General features: G+C 38.0%; 1 long non-coding RNA gene across 1 annotated transcript in view; it reads right to left on the minus strand.

The window, feature by feature from the left end:
- LOC129456861 (uncharacterized) overlaps positions 1 to 24327 on the minus strand; it is a 138568-nt gene that overhangs the window by 108898 nt on the left and 5343 nt on the right. The gene's annotated exons all lie outside the window — the stretch shown is intronic.

Genomic DNA, 24327 nt, shown 5'->3' on the forward strand with positions numbered 1-24327 from the left:
TCTCGGACACGCCAACTGTAGACATGATACTGCGACCAGGCAAAGGGGGATTGAACTGTATTTTAATATGACACTATATCATTCCTAAGGGTTTGTACTTTTTTCAATATTCTAGTCTTCAACAAAGACTTTGAAGAAGCAAGTCCAGTCTACTAAATACGAATGTTTCAAATGGAATATTTTCTTTCATTTTTCACGTATATATACTCGCATTTATTTAGAAAAAACTCAAAAAACAGTGAGAAAGAAAAGAAGGCTGCACATGTGAGACGTTTTTGCGAATAAAAATGATTGTACTTAGAAGTAGTAGTGTGTAGTTTTATTGAAATACAAAGTTGTATTTAGACTACACAGTATTTCTCTTCATAATTCGTCCTATTGGATAAAATTATACCATTGGCTTCTTAGTTAGTAAAACGATATTTATAAAGAGCCGGTCTTTTGAACAACTCTCGCTCAAATCCGCCTCCCATTTAAGAGTCGAAAGTCTTATTACAAAGCCTATCCGTAACCGTAATATAGTTACCTGTCCAGCCAGAACCGCACGCTTTGACTAAACTTTACAAAGACGAGTGGGTCTGGAACTGTTTCCTGTCTCCAGAGGGCGTGATTAACAGGCGGATTAACCAATCAGAGAGATGTATGGTCCACTCCGCTGAAAACAAACATGGTGGTTTAGGAGTAAAAAGGGAAAAAAGAAAAAAAAACACAGGAGTGCGAAACAGAGGTGATTTATCTCAGGTATCTCATTATGTCTTCTAGATTTGAGATTGGATTACAAATTAGCAGCCGTGGTTTGACCGTCCCACAAATGTTTTTCACTCTATGGTTCCAGGCCCTTCTGGATCAAAAACAAAATGTAAAAGGGATTGGCCCGTCAGGCAAAGAATACAGAGTAAAAGTTGATACAATGTAAAAATGTCCTAATGTTTCGATAGTATCACATGATGACCTGATAGTTTTATGTTACATCTTGATACTTTCACCAGTCCCATATCATAGCATGAATTCAGATCAATTTAATCTAGTGACATTTCTGGATCATTGATGATATAACGAATAGCCGTATAATTCCCAATAAAACCTTAAATCAGACCTATTCTACAAAATCAACTTTTTATACCATGTTATAGTTGTTTCTCTTCTCCTTTATCCTTTTGAAGGTGTATTTGGAGTGATTCATGCCTGTTTGAGTAACATTTACTCTCCTGTAATCAAGATGTCATTGCTCCGATCAGCCTCCACTATGACGTACTTACTTAATTCTCCACTTTTATTTTCTTAATCGGTGATACACGTAGGATTCAGCAGCACCATGTGAGTAATAGTTTTTATGTTTCATTTGTACCAAACTGAGTACAAGTGTGATGTGCAGCTGTTCATAGGAGGGACCGACTTTTCGGTCCCTCCTATGAACGAGTCATTTTAGATCAAAATAGCGATTTAAAATGTCTAAATTACAACATAATGCAAAATAGGTCTGATTTAACACAACATAGATTCTAACAATAGCACAGACAGAAAGTACAGGAGGTCTTCTTTAATCTCCATGTGAACGTAATGTATTTCATGCTGAACTGCTTTTTTAGGATAAACTTAATTAACAATTTTAATTTTTTGTAAGACCTTGGTTAATTTCTGCTGGTTCATTATAAAGCCAGCGCTGTTTGAATACACAAATCATGTTAGTTTTATAAAAGAATCACTGCAATATTTTTGTTCATTGTTATTGATTGCCTGATGTTTTGTCTTCCAATTCTTGTTAACTTCTTTAATTAATTTTAACATTTAATTTTTAATGAAGCCCTCATTTATTTAGTGACTTCTAATACTTGATTCTTTTTGAAACAGACTTCTTTGTTGCGCCATAAAAAATGAATACCACAATGCCTGCCTTTTGCCTTTACTGTTTCATCTTCATGCAATGTTTTCATTACAGCTTACTCACAAAAATCCACTTCTAGCCTCATTTGTTCAGCGCTATGCTTTTCGTTAAGGAGAGCGTATTATGCAAAATCAACGGTTTGAAGCTTTCTACCATGTTATAATGTTGTTTCCTTACCAAAAAACAAGCCATAAGAGGTTTTATATGTCATCCATGCATGTTTGAATAATCTAGCGATCTCTCACGGGCCCTGTTCAAACCCTTCTGACAGTTAGCTGTAAGATTCTGTCTTGGCTCCGCCCGCAAGCCTATGTCACTCATGCTCCCACATGACAATTCTCCATAAATATACAAAACAAAATAAAAAAAAATAATTGATTGGTTTATTTAGCACAGTTACACCTAAAGCACATCTCACAATCTGTTCTTATACAAGCTCGAAAAGGAGTGGGAAGACTAAAACTTATCAAGTCCCACCCCTATCTTCCATCAGGACACAAATCAAACACTTTATTTATGCTTCCTCTTCATTAACAACAAAATACAAACCTGATGCAATGTAGTTTCATTAGCGGAAAGCACACTGAGGTGGTGACAGATTACACATTATTATACCTGTTCATTGTTTTCAGTGATTATAAAAGCTAACACGATGATCTAAATATGTTAGCATGCTAATTATTCACACCAAAACTGCGTCTTGCCTTCACAGTAATGCTAACAACAACTTGCATAGTAACAGCGCACTTCCTGATTCTCTGAAGATAAAACGCTTTAAAATCAGACACAACAACTAGTGTGGTAATAGCATACTTCCTGATTCTCTTAGGATAAAACGCTTTATAATTAGACGCAGAGTACGTTGCAGTTTCGCTTCTAAAAACAAAATTTGCTCAACTACGCAGAAAAAAAATGAGTCACAGCTGCTTCACGTACTTGATCTGTGCTAAAACCCCATTGCCCTGGATCCAATTATAAACATGTGCTTACGGTTATGAAATGGACACGCTTCAAAGGGACCAATGTCACGACCAACTCAAAGCTGTCTCTTGAGTGTTAAGATCCCCGCGCCCCCAGTCGTACAGCTCCGATGACCCCTCACGTGCACTCCCCCTCCCACGCGCACGCTCGCAGACAGCTGACCTACCTATGGGTCTGGTCACCTTCACCTAAGCACACGTCGCTTCGCTCAAAACGGCCTCGCATTATCCTCCGTGACAGGCGGCGTCTTGGCTGTGGAGCTAAACATACTGCGTCTCTGAGTCACACAAAAACAAGAAATATTCGCTGTCTTTTGGTTGGTGTTTTTGTGAAGTGAATCATGCTAGGTAATTGTTCAATGTCGAAATGCGTTTTAGAAAGTCTACAGTGTTCAAGGGCTCCGTAGAAGTAAAGGAAGGTTCGCTCTGTATTTGTGTTGCATACAGGTTTTTGGAACATATCAAGGCTACAGTTTTTCAAAGGTGATATAACTTTCAAAATTTTATCATTGAAACATACCTGGTTTGTTCCATTCGCACTTTTAAGGTTTTTTACTTTTTAACACCTATGTGAAAAAGTTGGTTGGCCATCGCTATATATCATAAGAGAACGACGATGAGAAAATGTGGAAAATGTACTTAATTACTTCATAGACTTGCAGAATGTCTGACTTACTATTTAAATATTTCATAGACTGCCTGAACGTGCTTGTTTAACTTTGACACTGGAACTTTTAATACAAGATCTCATGATTATCTACATCTAAATTAGTCACACTAGAACTGAAATGGGGAAAAAAAAAGCTTTTGGTAATTTTGCTTCACTAAAATGGAGTACGCTTCAAGGAACTGGATACACTGGTGCCACTAATGCACTTTAATAATCTGGTGATAAACATTTATAATCACACCTGCTCCTGTTTTAATGTTTTAAATGGAGCTATGTAGTTTGTTTTTGTTTGTATTTTTCTGTATTTTAAGCAGGGAACACCCATGAAAAAGAGAGACTGGTACTTCCTGTATAAATAAAGATAAAAAAGTGATTGAAACCATTAAGTGCTCTGTGTGTGGACGGCATTACAGGCATAACACTAACAGAAGCTACATAAGGGAAGTCAAGGATGAAACAAACAAATCAGATGAAGAAATCCATTCCATAATTTGCGAATGTGAATGGCATAATGCTGCTTTTGTTCATCAAAACAAATGAAACTGTGTCATCAAGTATTTTAATTGTCGCTATAAACAGATACATGTTGTGTTAAATCAGACCTATTCTGCACAATTGACTTTTTAGAGCTTTTAATCATGTTATAGTTGTTTCCTCTCACCATTTACTCACCCCAAGTTGTATTTGGAGTGATTCGTTAATGTTTGAGCAATCTTTAATCGCTTATTTTCAAAACGCCATATTGCCGATTAATCCCCTTTTTCACAGTGACGTACTTCATTCAGTTTTATGTTCTTAATCGATGATATGTATAGGATTCAGGAGTGTTGTTTAGTCGTTTTGGTACAAATGAAAAAAAAATCCGCAGCTGTCCATAGGAGGCGCCCACAGCTACACGGCTCTTTGTTGTGATGACATTTACGGAGACATCAGCTCCCGTTGGGCACCGCGGTTTTCTAACACGTAAGTCAGCGGACATGTTTGTTGTTTTGTTTTCTTATGAAGGCATTTCAGATGTATATAGTGATGTGCAAATTGTATGGTAATGATCCACGGGTGTCATAGATTATAAGTATAGAGCAGACACAATCATCTTTAAAAAACATGAGTGAAGAACATGAACTGTTAGCCACGCCCACTTAGTCCCTTCTCCCACTTTGATGTTGAACCATGACAGAGGAACAACTGGGACAGTCACAGGCAGTTGTTTCCACATGGGTCTCATCCAGCGTGTCTGATTGAATTAAGCAGTTTGTCCCTGGAAGTTGTTTTCCTGTAGTTCTCCATCAAGAAAATGCATGGCTTTAAATATGTACAAACACTATCACTCAGCCACATTTTTTCACAAACAGGTTTTATTTGAAGGTCCCATTTTACGTTATGTTATAATGTTGTTTCCTCATCATAAACAAACCTGGAGTTGTGTTATGTTTCATTCTTATATGTTTAACACGCAAACCCTGCATATTTAGGCTGAGTTTTTCTCTGAAACAGAAAACACTCTACTCCACCTTGTGATGTCATGCAGTAAAACAGGAAGTGCTCCACTGTTTAAACTGGACACACCTTTACAAGAATCATTTGGACAATTTCAGCCCTGGAATTTCCAATCTCTACTAACCAAAAAGTAAAACGTAGCTGTTAATTTGAAAACTACCATTTCATGACATCACAAGGTGGAACAGAGCATTTTGAGCTTTGGAGATGTAGACAAGTGAAGTAATAAACCAACATTACTCAAACATGTGAATGAAGCAAAACACAACTCCAGGTATGTTTTTGATACAGGAACTACACTATAACATGACTTAAAGCTCACAGGAAAAGATATAAACATTTTCTTAACTAGACTTAATACAAGTTGGATACTGGGCTTATAAAAGAATTAAAATGATTAATCTGCCCAACCAGAGGGGAGTGTTGTAAAAGGGAGGGGACACAACACCCAGTATCTACACCCTAAACGCTCTGTGTGATTGGAGCGCACAGTTTGTCCTAGCAACAAAAGAGATGTGTGTCCATCATCCCAATGGTCCCACACAATCTCATTGCTTACCATAATTTGATGAACTCAGAATTTATAGCCATGGATATAAAAGCCTCAATTCATTCGCAATACTGGAATTACAATGATGTCAGACAGTGAACTCACAGCAGGAAGGTTGCGAGTTTGATTCCTGGATGCGGGGTTACACTGAAGGATGGGTCAAATGCAATGCACATCAACCAAGACACAGTTTACTGGAATAATCTCAGGAAAGGTTTGAAAAATGTATTTAGTATTTAAGTATAACATACGTAGATGATTATTTGACTTTGTTCATTGAAAACATGGAAGTACAAAAAGATCTAAAAGACGAACCAAAGATGGCAGCGTATTAACTTCAACGGCCTGTGCTCGTTGGCGCGAAATGCCCAAAAAATCGTCTACATTACTTCCTGAACACTGGCCTAACGCCGCCCAACGTGTGAAATATAGACTGTATAAAGTCAAATGAAGCTCATCGAGGTTCGCAGTTATAAGGACGAATACGGAGCCGAAGTTGCAGCCAATTCGGAGCGAGGCTGGTGAAGATAATGCCTCTTTTCGCCCGCAACGCTGTCAATCAAACGTCTTGACAGTGACAGGCCTACTCAAGCCTTGAACGCCGGCCAACGTAAGACTACTCAACCAATCAATGCGCATACAACTTTGAGTAACCTAATGATGAAAGAACGCCGCTACGACATGGCGAACAATGTCGTTTTACCCTTGTAATAAGATCATAATGGTTCTAATCGGTCACAGTGAAACATGGTAAAACATTAAAACACTACGCATTAGAACTTTACCAATGAAGAATTAAATAAAGGTGCGCACGAGCTGAAACTGAGTGTCGTCTGGAAAGTTGAAAAATCCTGTCTCATTCAAGTTTGAGGTGGTTTGTCATTGAGCGTCTTATGGGTTTCAAATAAGCGTTCGTCCTTCCTCGCACATTTTATTCTCGCTCATATTTTTTAACCAAGTGTCTGTACTCCTCGTGGCGCCCTTGTGTGTTTTTGTCACTCCTCTGCAGCTCCTTCTTGTGTCTATCTTTGAAAGTGTCTGATTCCAGTTTTCGCCTCCCCACTGAAGCGCTCTTCTTCTCAGCACAACTTTATGTTCCTCCTGTCACAGAACTAACATTTAACTTGAGGGAACTCGTCGATGTAACTGTCAGTTTGGACGGATGAAAGACGTCAGCGTGCGAGGTGACAGGGACGCGTCTGGGAGTCTGTATGCTGCAGGGAAGGCATTCAACCTGGTTTTTTATTCAAATAAGCCTCAAATCCCATCTAGACAAATAAGCCAGATGAATGCTGCGAGTGGTGCGTGTGCTGTTATTAGGCTAGCATTTGGAGCTTTTTAGTGGCAGTGAAAGGCGCTGCATTGTGGTGAGTATGCAATTTATGTAGCATAATCCCCTGGCAGAGATAATAGATGTAAGACTACTTTGATGTAATCCTCTTTTGCAGCTGTGAATTGAAGATATTTTAATGACAAATTAATGCTTTTGTTTAAAATGGCCCAAAAAGAATATTATTATATATTTCAAGTCTAGTCTAACCACCAAGTTCTTAGGCCCGAGTGTTAGAAGCTGACGTAGGGCCTATTTGTTTAGTAAAGCTCTTATTTCGCACGTTATATTGTTGCTTAGAAACTTAATATTGGCCTTTACGTATCTTAATGCCAAGTAGATGTGGCTAAAGCAAGTCTCTCTTAGTTCATCAAGTTACAGCTGCACTATGTAGCTTCTTCTGGTGGAGGGCCAGCCATATGCTTGTCTCCACGGAGATGTTATTGCTTTGCCTGGAATATTCCGTAGTATAGCATTAAAGGTCCGATATTACGCAAAATGGATTCTTGTGAGCTTTGAGCCGTGTCAGAATGTTGTAACCTCATCAAAAACAGACCTGGAGTTGTGTTTTGTTTCATTCACACATGTTTGAGTAGCTCTTATTATTAGTCTGTCCATATCTTCAAAGCTCAAAATGCTCTGTTCCACCTTGTGATGTCATGAAGTGGTAGTTTTCAAGTTAACAGCTGCTTTTAACTTTTGTTCAGTAGAAATTGGCAATTCCAAGGCCCAAAATCATCCAAATGATTCTATTAAAGGTCTATGAAGTTTAAAAACACAGTGGAGCACTTCCTGTATCACCACATGACATCACAAGGTGGAACAGAGTGTTTTCTATTTCAGAGAAAAACTCTTAAATCTGCAGGGTTTGTGTTTTAAACATGTGAATGAAACAAAACACAACTCCAGGTCTGTTTGTGAGGAGAAAACAACATTGTAACATAGATAAAGAAATAGCGTAATGTGGGTCCTTTAAAGTGATCTATCTCCATGGAGACAAGTGACACCACCAGGCCAAGTAACAAGTCAAACTTTCTTTTGCAATAAAAACACAGAGGTTTAGTGCTTTATGGAACATTCTCAACACGGTAATCACATCTCCATGGAAACGGATAAGTGGCAGACACCCCAGTGCGCCTTTAAAGGTATAGTCCATTTATTTGTCACCCTCATGTTTTTGAAATGAAAACCAAAGCAGTGTATGAAACTAATACACAGACACAACACGTAGAACATGCAAACTTCACACAGAAAGGCTTCATACTGTCCACCAACTGAATCCTGGACCTTCTCGTCATGGGGCGCCGCCATCTCTCCGCATCATTCCAAATCCCAGTATTAATATGACACCGCCCCATGTTCTGCAAGGTTAGACTGTTCCTGCTTCCTTGCGAGCACCCTGCACAAGACTGCTTCATGTCCCGTGAACAAACAAACTGAATGTCACACAAATGTTAGCTCTCCGTCTCCTCTGCGTCGCCCTGTCATCTTCCAAACTCCTGGCGCTCTTGGCCTACTTTCCTGAAAAAAAGGAAAAACTCAGCTCTAAAAATTGCATCCCCGTGACATGTAAGGAAGCGGCTGATGTTCGCCCCGGTGCTCCAACTTGAGAGGGGCCAGTGGGGGACGACATCAAGGGCCAGAGAACGCGCGACGCAGATCCGGCAGAGGCTACAATGTGACGCGCCTACAGGGCTAGCTTTCATCATTAACACCTACTACGCTAGCACCACTGGAGGATCATGGGACACGCAGACAGAGATAACCAAATCACCTAGCTTCTTTTTTTTTTTTTTTTTTTTTTAAGGTGAGTCTTCAGAGGATACCATCAAGGTCACCGTGTGATGTTTTAATGAGGACATGGGTAAATGAGGTGCTGTTGCTAACGCGTGTTTGTTCCGTGGTAGCGCACTCCTAGAGGTACTTGTTACGGCTCTCATGAATATATTCCAAGGTACAAGCACGCACATGTATTTTTGGTCTTAAGTCGAGATAGGTGGATCAATGCTAAAACTTTAAGATTTTGCAGGCTTGGTTCGGTCCTCGTAAACATTTGTATGCAAATTTTAAGGGGTCGTGACCGTTTTTTCCCCCTTCAAGTAGCAGAGAAAAATATGTAGCCTCGTAGTAGTAGGGTGAGTGGTTCCTTGGTGTAAAGCTCTTTGTGTGGCTTCAAGGTAGAAATGCGCTGAATAAAAATGTGACCGTTGGTAGTAGAAGGCTGTATTGCACAAGCAGATCAAAACCAGGCCACTATGACCCGTCTGCAAGTATCTGTAAGTGAACTCAGAAGAAACTGCCAGGCTAACAAGTACAGGTCTATTAAAACTGTGCTGTTGTCTTGTTTTTGTTTTGATTTGTTTTGGGGTTTTTTTACAAAGTTGGATTTGCTTTGAAAATCTCTTCGAGCTGATCCATTTGGCAGATAATAGCTACAAAATAAAAAAAAGCAAAGTTACAGTGAGTGAACACAGACATTGGTCAAGTCAATTCTCAATTTCCTCTACTATTGAAAGTTTGTTTATCATGTTTTCATTTCATCCCAAAGAGTGCAAAAAGAAAGAAAATTCTGAATAAAAAACAATTTCCTGTAACAACTTCATTGAAAGCCAAAAATCTCAAAGAGGTTGGAAGAAAGAAAGATGCAGGACCATTATATCAAGATGGCCAGACCAGCACTTCCAAAGGGTGCACTTTTGTGGGGTTACCACCTTGGCATTTCTTTCACTTCTTTAAAAGGTCTCACCGGGGCAGACCAAATACCCATTTAGGAGATGGACCTAAATTGCTTTGCCAGAACAATTCAGTTTTCTTAGCTAAGTGAAGTGGCTGTGCAAACCTAAAGACTGTTGGAAATCACTCAGTAAAAGTCAATGTATTTTGTTGTTTCTCTGTTAAGTCAAATTTCAGATTTTTTACTATTTCAGTTCAATTTACATTAATTAATTTTAATTTGTTATGGTCTGGCTTTATTGTCAAGGCATGTCCTCATTAAAGGCGCTGTACCTGATTTGAACTTTTCTTAAAAACATGCAAAACAGTTCATTTTAAACGGTTTGCAGTGGTCTAAAGTTATTCCACACTCACTAAATGCATTTCAAGCATCCTAATTATTCGCCACAATAAGTTTATAAGCCATTTTCACAACTCTCAGAGACCACAGGGGAGTTTTGTCGTCACTGTAACGCTAACAACGACTAGCATACTAACACGCATTTTTGATTATCGGACAATAAAACGCTTCATAATTGGATTCAGAAAGCATGCAGCGGACATATGTTCACCTCAAGAGCTACTAATACTTATCTGTACTGAGGAAAGAGACATTTTGCTCAAATACATACAAAAAATACAAAAAACAAAAAAACACAGGACGTTTAAAATTAGGTTTAAGAGTTTAGTCCAGTTTGACCTGGATGAGCCTTGTTTTTCAGTATGAGCAACGCTGCATATATGAAAATTGTATATAAGGTATAAGACCCACATTAAGGCGAGTTATGGCCAGGTCAACACTTTTAGCCATTTTTAGCCTTTAGCAAGTCGAACTCCACTTAACACTCCATGTATTTATGCCCCACATGCGCCTGCCTTCCCCTGTGGTGGTTTATGTGCTGAGGCTCCGAATGAAACAACAATGCTGGAGCAGCGCAGGGCTCCTTCTCAGGCTTTCAAATGTCACGTTTCAATCCTCAGAGTGCCATTGGCCTTTAAGTGAACTGACCTTTTAAAGCTATTTGTGATGACCTATTTATAGCAAACTATTGGATTCGGACTTTTCTTCGTGCCGTGGCGTGGACTTGTGGATTTAAGAGGCATTTACTTTATCTAAAAGCTCTCGTGTATGGTTTTCCCCGATCTGCCCTGTTAAAAGGTGATGTATGGTTGGCCTTTAAAACGAATGTGTTGCTGTCAGATGTAGAAAGTGACTAAGTATGTCCGTCGAAGAACTTGTGTTGCTATCATCTTGCTATGCTAACATTTTAAACGCATAACTGTTTTTTCTGCATCAAAAAAGTAGTGGGACTTTTGTTTTTTTATTCACATGAGTTTGAGTAATCCTGCATATTTTTTGGCTGCCCTCCCTAGAGCTCAATACTGTTGGACTACACTGCATGATGTCATTAGGTGGTAAATCAGAAGTGCTCCTATGTGTTTTTAAAGTCCAAAAACTTTAATAAGAAGTCTCTACGAAGCTAACCAACTTCAGTGCTGCTGGTTTTGGCTTCTCACTATAGTCTGGAAATTACTACTGGCCGTTTATATATAAAAAAAATAAAAATAAATCTGGAAAGAGAAGACTAATGTATTGATGAGTAGAGACAGTAGTTCAGTTGGAGGGTTTGTCCACAGATCTGAAGGTTGGCGGTTCAAACCCCGCTCTTGACATAAATATTGTTGGTTGAGCGGTCAGACCCACAGTTTGGCGAGGTGATTCCAGCTCCACAGATGAATACTGTCATTGTGTCTTTGGGCAAAACACTGTGTACACTGGCGTATAAATGGGTGAGTGGTTCATTGACGTAAAGTGCCTTCAAGGTGGAAAAGTGCTGTATAAAAATGTGACTGTTATATTTGTTTAAACAGGTTACTGGTTTCTGGTTAGGTGGTTGGGACTAAGTTAAGCAGAACTTCCTGAATGAAAACAGTTAAACGCTGATCTCTCTCAGGACAGGGTCAGTATTCACAGGTAAACCACAAAACCACAAAACAAGCACTGATATCAGATGGGCCATGTTCACTTTGTTTAAACAATCAGGAAGTGCTCCGACATGTTTCTAGTCACTACAACTTCACTGGACAAACTTTTCTTTTTTTTTTAATCAAGATCTCTACTTTAAAGCTGCACTATGTAACTTTTCTGGTGAAGGGTCTGTCATTTGCTTTGATCAGAATGTTCCACCGCATGGCATTAAACTGTCTATCCCAATAGAGATGCCGCCATAAGGCCGAGTCACAGGTGTGAAAAGGTCACTCACAATAAGAATGCAAGTTTTAGCTTTTAAAAGACTTGTTGTTGAATAAATGTCACATAGATAAGTTAAATGACATACTATGAAAATGCATTTTGAGCCAAAGCAATAATATCTCCGTGGAGACAAGCGGATGACAGACCATCCTCCAGAAAAGTTACATAGTCCATATTTAAAACAAGCAGCTGTTGTTTTTAGCCTCATTCTGACTGTGTATTTCTTCAAGGCAACGGGAAAATTTGAGGTTTTGTGTCTTATATTTAAAGGAATCAGATCTGGAGTTTTGTTTTGTTTCATTCACACATGTTTAACACACAAACCATGCAGATTTAGGCTGAGTTTTTCTCTCAAACGGAAAACACTCTGTTTCAACTTATGATGTCATCATGTGGTAATACAGGAAGAGCTCCACTCCACACATCTTCACTAGAATCGTTTTTAATATTTTCAACCTTGGATTGCTCATCATGACAGTAGCTGATATGTTAGAGTGTTTGTCTACTGATCTGAAGGTTGGTGGTTCGAATCCCACTCTCGACATAAACATAACAGGTTGACAGGCTTTGCGATTCCACCTCCCACAGATGAATGATGTTGTCACGTCCTTGGGCAAGACACTTAACCCACGTCACATCTAATGTCTGTAACTGAGTGAATATTTCCTTGATATTTTTGGAGTGCTGTGAAGGTGGAAAAGCACTATATAAAAATGTGGCCATCTACCATTTAAAACAAAAGGTAACTACATGACATCACAAGGTGGAACAGAGCATTTTGAGCTTGGAGATGTAGACAGACTAATAATGCAGGATTACTCAAACATGTGAATGAAACAAAACTCAACCCCAGGTCTGTTTATGAGGAGGAAACATTATAACATGGCTTAAAGCTCATAAGAATCCATTTGTATAATATAGGACCTTGAAGTTGTAAAACACGAGATGCCAGGCTAATAGTCCCTTCTTTCACCTTCTTTAACAGCGTGTATTTATTGGAAAAAAACATAAAAACCTGCATCTAAAGACCTCTAATCGTCTTAACTTTTGATCAGCCCCATTGCACTCTATTTGAACACAGATTGCAGATTCTTTCTCTCCATCTCTAATCCTGCTAAATACATTCACATTGGCTTTACAGGTTGCCTCCCTTTTATCCAGACCGTCTTCAGGTCCAGGGCTATGGGATTATGAGCGCGTCTTGCTGGAGTTTGACCAATGTTTACATCATCACGTGGAGGAATTCGGGTGGTGGAGCGGTCTTGGCTGTAAGATGTACACAGAGCAGACATGAAGAAGTGCCGTAATATGACAAAAGTGTGCAGATAAGAAAGAACAAGCATCAGACGGAGCACGCAGAGATGAGGAGGATCCACACTCCTCCGTGTGTCCTTGGGAGAAACTCACCAATGAACTCATGCCTCATATGAAAGGGCTGGAGACGTGCTGACGCTAGGAGTGGTCCGGGAGCTATTTTTGGGTTGAAACAGGGCTTTTCAAACTCAAGTGTTTTTCATTTTAGCCTGGAGCATGTACACTTTTATTCACACCAGTCGTGGTCAGTGTTATTTAATTATAAATGCATTAGTCTCATGTAGTGTTTTTTAGCCAAACCACTTTATTTATATAGCACAATTAATAACAGAGTTGAACCAAAGTGCTTCACAAACAGAAAAACAAAACATAACACAATACAAAGATATAAAAACAACAACCAGACATTTGCAACAAGATAATAGTGAAATAGTAGCTCTAGTTAAAAGCCAGATGAGTGTTTAATGGAGTTTTAAAATGATCAATAGATGTGGCATTCTGTACATGGATCAGGAGCTTATTCCAAAGTTTCAGGACTATGACGGAGAAGGACGTATCGCCTTTGGTTTTGAGACAAGATGGAGGAACACTCAGTAAGTGCTGTGAGGTGGATCTGAGTAAGGAACCAGCAGATCTGATGGGTAACCTGGAGCTGCATCATTAAGACCTTTAAAAACAAATAGTAAAATTTTAAAATCTAGCAGCCAGAGGAGTTGAGCTAAAACTGGAGTGATGTGGTCTCTTTTTTAGTACCTATTAAAAACCTTACACACTAAAATCCACAATTTCATGTGTTATTCTTTCACTCCTCTGTCACACACTGTGCCAAGTGTACTGCCCGGGGCACCACAAAATTATGCACTGGTGTGAGAGTGTGACTGGTGTCAGTGTAACTGGTGAGAGAACATTCACCTGTGTGGTATAGTTTAAGCCTCAGTATGTAACTTTGTGCCGGAAAAATAAAAGCATGGTTTTTTTTACATTTTGGTTGTTTTTTGTTTGTTTTTTGTTTTTTTTGCACTGAAAATCTTAGAAAAACATGCATCCTTACTGTGAGCATGTTTGCATATCCAAAAACCTCTTATATGGCCTGTGGGTTTCCATGGAAATATTCCTCTGGCTATAATCGTCACTGTTTGCCATAAAGTGTATCCATCTCCACTGAGAATGTTCTGAAGTATGCTCTTAACGATCTGTTCTCATAGACGTGAACGCAACCATAGACTGTATAAAGAAGTGGACTGAGACGTGTGACGTCACCACAGTGTTCAGCTCCGGTCAAATGAGGCTCATCGAGGCCAGAGCAGTTATAGGAGCCAATTTGGAGCCGAGCTGCATATTAGGAAATCTGACCGTGAGTATCGTAGCAACCAAAGAGCCAATCCAGAGCGAGGCTGTTAGCAATAGCAGGAGCGACCTTGGGGAAAGAAAGCCCTTAATTTGTCTGTTATTAATGTTCATATCTTGAGTTATAGACACAATAGCGAAATTAAAATACCAGGATCATGTAGATGGGGTTAATATGAACATTTAAGACCAAAATGACAAGTCTGACAGCAGCAGTTACAGAGAGAGAGGCCACGGTTTTCCAATGTAAAGTGAACTGGAGCCAGGGTTCATTGTGCATCTGCTCCCCAGGTTAGCTATGTCCATGTATATATACAGTCCATGAGTGCAAATTATATTTTAAAATTCACCTCTATTACAGAATATTTCATGTCGGTGTCTCTGGCAATTTAATTAAATAATAAAATAAGTGAGTAAAAAAATCAACATCATGTCTTGAACAAAAAGCGAAAAAAATAAATGTTTTCTAAAATGTAGATGGAAAGATTTGGTAAAGACCGAAGTTCATCTGGAAACACAGTCACATTTGACCCTAAAGGTGTAAGTTCACTGTTTGAGTGCAGGATGGTGAAAGAACAGCTAAGGACTGAAAGCTCTTTTCAAAGGTCACCTACTGCATTCTTATGGATGCCGCATTCTGCCCGATTTTGCAGACTTCTGTTGTATTTTTAAGCAGTACTATTCTTCATATATGGCTCACAATAGGTTATAGCACAAAACCTATACTGCAAAACAACAGAAACTTGGCATTTTTCCCAGAGATTTCTTACTTCTTGGCAACCTGACTTGAATTGTTACTAAATGAAAAAAATGCATAATGTTTTTTTTAGATTGAGACAGAACATTGCTTTGATAAGACAGTGGATATATTGTTGTCAGTGTCTCTGTTGTCAATGCAGGTTTGTACTGTAATTGCAAATACTCTGTTCTTAATCACAGTTACTGGTAGTCAAGGTGATCACATTTGTTCTTGTGTCACTCCGAGCCTTCGTCTCTTTTGAGCAGTTTTCAATGCTGACAGTCAGCCATGATGTTCAGTACTTCCTCGTTAGCCTTGCAACTGAAAGCTTTGACATTCAAATGCAGGACCTGCAGTGTAGCGTCACTCTACTTTATACAACTTTTATGACCTTATTTTGGTTATTTCTCTGTATAGGTTTTAGACATGACAAAACAACTACAATTATTATAACAACTTACAAAAAAATATAACAACAACAAAATATTATATACAACTTATATTATAACTTAATATTCAATTTCATCATTAAAATACTTCTTACTGCTCTAAACTGTAGAGAAGTAAAAGTATCTGTACTTTCTACTACATTACATTTTTGAACAGGACTGAAAAGTAAAAAGTACTTTTCATATGATTTGAGGCATTTACCATGTTCATGGCAACATCCTGACTAAAGTTTTCAAGTTCAAGCTTCGGCTTTGAGCAAACAAAAATAAACACACAAAATTCATAAGAAAAAATAAGTCTTTCTTTCGCCACCCTGCACTTAAACAGTGAACTTACACCTTTGGTCAAATGTGACTGTGTTTTCTAGGTGTATCATTTTTAATTAATATCACTGCATTTACATTGTAACAAATGAATAATACTTCTGTGAAATACTTTTACTTTTTTCCTTTATAGTACATTTTTAAACAGATGTGATCAAATTTTTAGTCAAGTATTGATCTTGTCTGCAGTTATAGAAGTTACAGTTTGATTACATTTTCCCCATCCCCCCCTTTTTAAACCCCACACCTCCCACCAACTTTCGATGGGCATATACAAAGACAAAAAAATAAATACGATATAAGGATTAAATATATATATATATATATATATATATATATATATATATATATATATATATATATATATATATATATATATATATATATATATATATATATATATATAATTTTATTATTATTATTATTATTATTATTATTATAGTAAAGTAATACAAATAATAATCCCATCCAGGTTTTAATTCCTTCTATGCAGTAAACAACATTTGTATCATTTGTATTTGTATGATTCTAGACAAAAGATCATTTCGTTAGAATTTAATCAATAATTCTTGGAAGGGGATTGCCAGAATCTTGGGAAAAGAAGAAGCAAAAGTGAAGAAATGCTGGACTATACTTAGGGCCAGATGTGTCAAAGCAAAAAAGGAGCAAAGGTTAACAGTGGGAGAGTGCAACAGTAACTGCAAATTTCCTCAATCTAAAGACATCAGCAGAAATTGCATTATACTGTATGTACTATACATAAAGAAAGAACTGAGCGTAAACATATTGTGTATCTTTGTGAATATACAATTTGATAAAAGCATCCCAATAACACAAAAAACAAATATATTCAGATCTCGATTTTAGTCAGTTGGACCAGCAGGAAATGTTTTTGGCTTTTGCTCCAATGCATTTGAGTTTTTAAATACATTTACTGAAGTAGATTTTTTCATGTGATACTTTTACTTGAGTAACGTTGTACCTCAGTATCTGTACTTTGACTGTACTTCATCCACTATAGCTTTGACATACAAAGCTTGCATACAAATTCTTATTTTGCCAACTTGTCTGAACAAAAAGGAAAACATTACCTTTTTCTCAACTTCCAACAATCACAGCGGATCTCCTGGGACGTAATTAATCTTGCATTTAATTACACTACCTTTTCATTATTACAGAAGGCATTAGAAATAGCTGCAGGTGTCCGCTAGCTGGTATACGTTATGTGTTTGACTTGGCTCGTGCTGCGCGGTCATGACATAACCAGAACACTTTCCAGCACTAAAATGTTGTGAAAACTCCACCGGGGCTAAATCAGCTAACTAGCATCGCCCAAGCTAAAATACGTCAACTCTAGTATTTTTTCCTGACTTGATTTGACACACTTTGGATCATAACCTCCGAACGTAATGCTCGCTTCCTACTGTAGTAAGTGTAAATAGACAAGGCATCCCCCAGGACACACAAAAAGGCAATGATATCTTGTGAAGTGTGCCCTTTAAAAATAGCAGGGTCGCTGTCAACATCACTCACGTCTAGGTACGTTTTTTTTGTTTTTTCGCTTTACGCTTAACGCATTTACGCTCCGTGGACTCCGGCAACGTAACACATACATACCGTAAATTCTGTTTACGTTTTGGGGGGACACGTTTTCGCCATTACGGTCTGTCAGATTGTCATAACGCATGGCTAAGCTAACGGTGGTAAATACGCGGTCGCTAATACGTGCGCGCGGAGGAGGTGCAGTTACGGGAGCGGCAGTGACTGATGTTCATGGTAATGTGGAATAGCGCCCGGGGGTAGTGCTGAGACAGACACAGCTAAAGCAGAGGAGGGGGCCATGGCGGAGACGACGACGACGACGGGGTGGGGGTGGGGGGGCGTGGAGATAAGGGAGCATGGCGAAACAAATAGCATTTACATTACGCTCAGGAGAACAATGGAGATGATCACTGCAGCCAAAAAGTGTGACTAAAGGTAAGCTTCAAAACATATGGCAGATTTATATTTGTCACTTGGCTCAAAACTTATTTCAATCTGGGTTACGACACAAGAAGCAGACGCGATTTCCAACAGAGTATCCTCCCGTTTCTGGGTAAATCTGTTTGACTCACCCAGATTTAATCAAATTTAGGTGTGATACTATGCACATTCCTAGTTACATCCTCATCTTGATGTTTTGCAGATAAAATAGGCCTAACTCTTTACACATACTAGGCCTATTTGAGATTGACCGGGATTGATTTGACACCTAGGGATTAGGGATTAGGTAATACTGAGCACAGATTAATCATAATTGTATCTAAAGGAAACATAAGTGAATATTGACAAATTAAAGTGCCATTTACTTTTAAAGAAGACACATTTAATCCATGACACCCGTGGATCATTGTGTTATAATTTGCACATTTTAAATCGCAATATTCATCTAAAATGACTCAATAAAAGAATCAAGTTTGCTGACTTCCACTGCGGCGCAAAATGGGAGCTAATGTCGCCGTAAACGTGATCACAATAAAGAGTCGTGTAGCTGTTGGCGCCTCCTATGGACAGCTGCACATCACGCTAACAAGTAGTGGATTTTTATTTTTCATTTGTATTAGAATGACTACGCGAATTCTATGTTTATCACTGATTAATAAAATTAAATTTGAGAATGAAGTGCGGACCTTCCAGTGGGCGTGTACTGGTAGAGGTCAAAACTTGAATGCAGGAGAATAAAGGATACACATGGAAAAACATTCTGAAAGATCGATCATTCCACAGGTTTTCTTGTTTTACATTACCACAAAAATAGGGACATCACTATGATAACATGGGTACAGCGTTTCAAGAAAACACAGGCTTTTCTCATTGTCTTTTGGTAATGTCCAGGCTTCCACCTCCCCAGACACTTCCCACAGCACTTCTTTCTGGTTGTAGTCCAGAGCTGAAGCATCTTGCCTTGTCCAAAGCCTGATGACCACTGAACATTGTACAATAAAAATACATGCTGTAGTTTTGATAAATGCATTTCTGAACTTCATTTATAGCAGACATTCTTCTTGTGTAATGATGGCAGTTTGAGGCTGTTTGCAATCAATGTAGCAATTCTTCAGTGTCTTCCCTCTCCCCAGACATCTCCTTTAACTTTCAGTACCATTTTTCAAGTCAGTGCAATGGCTTAACTAAAAAAAAAAAACTATATACCAGCTTCTTTATGGTGATTATGGTCAAAATTCAGAAGTGGAAGTTAACGAAGTAAAAGTTGAATTTTTAGGTATCTCTATTTATTTAAGTACATTTTAGAGCGGATACTTTTTACTTCACTACATACTTTCACCACTAAATGCATTTTCATATGATTTGAGGGGTTATTTTTACCGTGGTAACACCCTGACTAAAGTTTTCGAGTTCAGTTCACTTCAGTTTTAGGCAAATAAAAATAAATGCACAAAATTCATGAGAAAATTAAGACATTGATTTGTATTGCTACTGTTGACCAAAATATGTATTATTTTTAATTAATATCAATATCACTACATTTACACATTGTACACAAACAACACTTCAACAACACAAATCAGAGTGAAATACCTTTTGCTCTTAAAGTACATTTTTAAACATGTACTTTAATACTTACAAGTAGTTTCATATGATACTTTTACTTTTACTTGAGAAACTTTTTACCCCTGTATGTGTACTTTTACAAACTTGAGTGCTTCATCCTCCACTGTCAGAATTACTCCAGGGTGAATTGTCAGACCTTGCAGAAAAACTTGGAGAAAGAAAACAACATTTGTATCATTTGTATTTGTATGATTCTAGACAAAAGATCATTGCTTTAGAATTTAATCAATAATTCTTGGAAGGGGATTGCCAGGATCTTGGGAAAAGAAGAAGCAAAAGTGAAGAAATGCTGGACTATACTTAGGGCCAGATGTGTCAAAGCAAAAAAGGAGTAAAGGTTAACAGTGGGAGAGTGCAAAAATCTCCCTCCAGTTCTGAAAGCATCGGGCTGGACTCAGTCTTTATTAAACACTGAGAAACAGTCACAAATATTTAACACAAAGGCAGTGCAGGAAGTGAAAGGACAGACACCAGGGCAAATAAATAGAAAGTAAAAGTTTCACATGAAAAAATCTACTTGAGTACAAGCATTACATACAAGTACCTGTTTATAAATGTACTTAAAGAGTAAAAAGTAAAAGTATTTCATGCTGTTTTTGCGATCTTATAAAGCTTCAAATGTAGTGACTTTGATTAAGATTTGTTCTGAATTTTGTTTAGTTGAAACAATTGAATTAACCTTTTTTTTCCTATTTTAGTTGCTCAAATTATAAACGTGTTAAAACTAAACTCCTCAGCCTTTTCAGCAGGTCTCAAAAAATAATGAAAAGTACTTTTACTGTCCAGTTCAGCTCTAAAATGTAGAGGAAGTACAGAATACAGATACCAGTGAACTTAATACACGAGAATTTTTTTCAGGTATAATGGTGGCAATTGGAGGCTGTTTACAATTAATGTAGCAATTCTTCAATGTCTTCCCTCTCCCCAGACATTTCCTTTAGCGTCCTATACCATTTATCAAATCAGTGCAATGGCTTCATAAAAAAAAAAAAACCAAAAAAAAAACAAAACTTGTCTTTATGGTGATTATGTTCAAATTTCAGTGGTGGAGGTTAAAGTACAATGTAGTGAAGTAAAAATAAAAAGTAACCACTTAAAACGTACACAGTGTAATGTACAGATACCTAAAATGTATTCTTAAGTACAGTACAGTACTACTTTTACATTCCATCACTGCAGAAAGTTTTTCTTTTTAACTTTATCGACAATTACAGCATATAGAAGTAGCCTGCAGTTATTCTAAGGCTTTGAATTTTTTTTTTTCCTCAAGAACATTTGTATATAGCACAATACGTCAATCCACCCTCCTGAACGCCTTCAGATTCTCTGGAGAAACAGCTTCCTCACACTTCGCTAAATCAAGTGGTGGCAAAGGTGACAGATAGCGTTAGTAGTTCTGAGGTCCTGATTTAAACCAGTTTGTAGTCAAAGTCTAAAGTCATGTTCCCTAGTACAGTGTCATAATGCTGTCTGGAGTACTGATACATTGAACACTGTATATAGTGAATTACTGTTGTATCTTTCCACTCCTGCTTCTATCACAACATCTCAGAGCATCAGAGGTTGAAGGCCCAGAGTCAAAGGGAAGAAGGGCGGAAAATGCTGTGCTGGACTGAGACAGAACCAGGGTCGAGGTTTGGATGTGTTGTTGCAGACCTACGAGTGAAGACTGCACCAGAAAAAAAAATAACAGTGCAGTTTATAGCAAAAGACGAGGTTTAAATCTGTCAATTTTTAGAGACGTGTCCAATTGACAGATTTAAACCAGGATGACTGTGGGATTACACAGACAACAGTGCAGTTTAACATGTTTACCTAGTTCATGATGCAATTGAGTCTAATACTTAATAGAAGTTATCAAATTTGAGTTCATGCTATGGATTTTTTACGATGTTAAAGTTTGGAGAGCATGTGCCGTTTTGCACACAGTATTGTTATTCCCGTGGTTACACTGGCAATAAAACCCAGCATTTGGGCACAATAACAGCAAACTGGATCCTATATTAGTCCAATGAGGTTCATCTGGTCTTCCAAATCAGCCATTTCTGACTATTGGCCTTGCACCAAAATACATCTCCCACATGTTAGAGCCACATGAACCATCTCACACTCTGAGGACTTCAGGGACCGGCCTCCTGTTGGTGCCCAGATTCAGGACTAAACATGGGGAATCAGTGTTTCAGTTTTGTGCAGCTAAAACACTGGAACAATCTTCCTGAAGATGTGAGACAGGCCTCTACTTTGACAATGTTTGAATCCAGGCTCCAAACAATTCTGCTCTTTATGATGATTATTTATGTTTTGATTTGTTTATATTGTGATTTCAATGTCTTTCTTATTATGTAAAGCACTTTGAAATACTTTGTGTACAAATTGTGCAATAGAAATAAACCATTGTAAAAGCAAGAACCACATTATAACTGGGACAGAGCGAACATCACTGGGACAGAGGACAACAAACATCGTCGCTGGATTAAGAAGGCAATTGAAATATGGAAACGTGCCCACAGGACTTTAAACCGGGACGTGGGGGCCTTTTCACTCTCACACACCTGGGATACTGAGACAGCGCCAAAACCTGTTTAAATCTTGATATAGCAAAAAAATACTAGGATCAAGTAGAGCGGGTGAACATTTTAAGACCAATATGATGAGGCTCACTGCAGCAGATACAGAGAGAGGTGACAATATATCTAATGTAAAGTGAATTGGAGCCAAAAGTGCAGTCCATGATCACTTCCTATCTAGAACGCGGCGGCTAGCAGGTTAGCTTCATCCTTATATATAAAGTCTATGGTGTTAGGCCACAATAACAAGTAAAAAATAGATAGCTCTGATAAACATAAATATTAATATGTGCAAAATAGTGCTAAATACTGTCGATAATAAGGTCTTAGGCACTTGTGTTCCCTCATAAGATAAACATCCTTTATTGAAACAGGGACAGGTTAAGCCCACGCGTTTTGACAAGCTGCGTCGAAAGTAGGACCGCACCAGCTGCTGCGTTTCAAAGCCAATACATAATTTACACATTCAGTTTGGATTTAGTTTTGTTGACATCAAGTGAATGTGATCTACTGTAAGTCAAAGGTGCATATTACACTATTTCTGATGTATGTTATAATGTTGTTTCCTCATAACAAACAAATCTGGAGCTGTGTTTTGTTTCATTCACGTGTGGTTAACACACAAACCCTGTAGATTTAGAGTTCTTCTCTCAGACAGAAAACACTGTTCCACCTTGTGATCACTTAAAGCTCACAAGAGTCAAGTTTGTGTAATATAGGGCCTTTAATATAGTTCTGACAATACTATGTTTGAATTGACCATATTCCGCCCCATCTACTGCACTTTCTTTGGGGTGATGAAACTAAAATCTGATATAAAGTAGTGCTGATTTGTGTAAAAGTAAAATTTTCATGTGACCAACAAGTCGATACTGCTCTGATTCTCTGGAGACTTGCTTTGCCGTCAGGATCAACAGCCTCATGCAAAATAATACAACCCGAATGACGATGGCGGTGCCCATGGAAACTTCCAGAATAAGGTGAATAGTCTTTATTATTGTTATTCTAATATGTAAAGTTTTAAGGTGTAATTTAAATGTATGTACTGACTTACATTGTCCTTTACAGTTTCAGGAGAATATTGACTTCAGTAACTAGTGTTTTGTTTTTGTTTTATATATATATATATATATAATAGCGTAGGAGATGTATTTACGTGTTGACATGTTTTGGTGCTCGGTGCCTGAACTGTTGTTATAAAAGGTGACAACGTGATGTGGTAATGAGCAGTTCAGTCCAAAAAACTTTTAGTAAGAATTCCATGTCACCTGCTTGTCTCCATGAGCATTGATATGTTTAATGCTCTACTGTGGAACATTTCATGCAAAGAAATACCACCGTGCCAAATAAGATTAATGATGAGAGAGAGAGAGGTGGTGAAAACTGTTTAAGGAGGTACAGCTCACTAAGAGTTAACACAGACACAAAAGAAGGTAAAACTGGTACGTAATTACTGCAGTGTTTGAACTCTTAACTCAGGTTTAGCAGATGTAGTACCATCGTAACCGGCCCAGAAGCACTTTTGAAGTGATCCGAGAATATTTATGGCAGCTCCTTCTGTCTGCAGAAAAATCATTTTCCTCTGCACCTTTGGTCATGACCCTCAGCTATAAAAAGTAGGAACATAAATTAAGAACTTATCTTACTCCCAAACAAACTTAAACTTTGACCACAGTGCTGCAGGTGTTCTCAAATCTGCTTTTTAATCTCTTCTATCACAAGTAAGAAAAACATATAAATATATTCTTTTTGTAAACATTTCAGAGAAACTCCAAAGACCACAGATCTCATTGGAATTTAAAAGATGATGAAACGACATATGGTGCTTTGAACAAAAACAAGGCAAATCTATTCTTAAAGATTGCAATTTCCCCTTATTACATTCCTTGTATTTAAAAAGGAGCTATTATGCAAAACCGACTTTTTTGAGCTTTCTACTATGTTATAAAGTTGTCCCTCATCAAAAACATTTCTGAATCTCATTTTAGACATCATCCATGCGTGTCTGAATAATTTTACAATCTCTCCGGGGGCCTGTTCAGACGCTCTTTACGGTTAGCCTACGTCATCCACGCTCCCTACAACAATTCCCCATAAATA

Source organism: Periophthalmus magnuspinnatus, chromosome 15, assembly GCF_009829125.3.
Source record: "Periophthalmus magnuspinnatus isolate fPerMag1 chromosome 15, fPerMag1.2.pri, whole genome shotgun sequence".
NCBI lineage: Eukaryota > Metazoa > Chordata > Actinopteri > Gobiiformes > Gobiidae > Periophthalmus > Periophthalmus magnuspinnatus.